The sequence below is a fragment of the Belonocnema kinseyi genome, chromosome 5 (genome assembly GCF_010883055.1).
Source record: "Belonocnema kinseyi isolate 2016_QV_RU_SX_M_011 chromosome 5, B_treatae_v1, whole genome shotgun sequence".
In the NCBI taxonomy this organism is placed as follows: Eukaryota; Metazoa; Arthropoda; class Insecta; order Hymenoptera; family Cynipidae; genus Belonocnema; species Belonocnema kinseyi.
Window position 1 is genome coordinate 34,114,661 of NC_046661.1, and position 1,180 is coordinate 34,115,840.

The window sequence follows — 1,180 nt, forward strand, 5'->3', positions numbered from 1 at the left end:
AAAATTTAAAAAACTGCAAAATAAAAAAATTTCCTTAAAATATTCCGGATTCTTTTTTTTTTTAATTTTTAAAATGTTTTCAAATACTCACTTAAAATTTATTTGCCAAAATAAAAAATCATTTTCAATGTTCTTAGCAATCACAACAATTTTTGTTATTCTTTTTAAATACTGTACAATTCTCAAAAAGCTTATTTTTTTTTAAAGCTGCAAAAGTCTAAATCGTGTTTCAAATTATTTGAAATAGTTTCAAGTTTTAAATTAATTCTGAATCTTTTTTTAAATTAAAATTGTAGCGTTCGAACTTAAAATTTAGCTAATTACAAATTTAACAATTCAAGGCTTTCTATTTCGAACCTTTCTGTTCAAATTTGTATAGTTTTTAACAGTTGTTTGTAATGGATTGTTTTAAATGAACGGTCAAATATTGCTGATAATTAACGAAATATTCTTTTTTTAATTTAAAAATTTCAAATTGAATGGGTTGAAAATAAAATTTTTTTAGACTGAAATAATATTTCAAGTCATAATCGAAAACAAATAAATTAATTTTCTAACAAATAATTGGTGTTTTAACTAATACAATTCACAGGATAAAGTTTAACCAAAAATGGAATAGTTGAATTTCCAGATAAAAGCTGTGATATGTGATATGTGATATGTGTATATGTGATATGTGAAAAGGTGAATTTTTGACCAAGAAGATTAATGTTCTATAAGAAAAAAAACGATTTTCAAACTTAACCAATATATACGATTAATTTTTAATCAATCCTAGAATAGTTACATTTTCAGATAAAGATAAATAATTTTTAACGGGAAAAATTTATTTTCAACAAAGTTGTTGAATTTTCAACCAATCAGATGAATTTTCGACTAAGAAAATTAATGATCTACAAAAAAGACAAATTTCAAATAAAATACATGAATTTTAAAAGAAATTATTTAATTTTAAAGTCAAAAAGACGAATTATCTACAAAAAGTTGAATTTTTAACCTAATTTAAAGGAAAATAGTTGAATTTTCAACTATAATTATGAATCCTAAATAAGAAAAAATTCATTTTTTTAATAAGTAATTTAACTTTAAGTGAATAATTGAATTTTCCACCCAAAAATTATGATTTTAATTTTTAACAATATAGTTGCATTTAAAACAAAACGACTTTGCAACCAAAAAA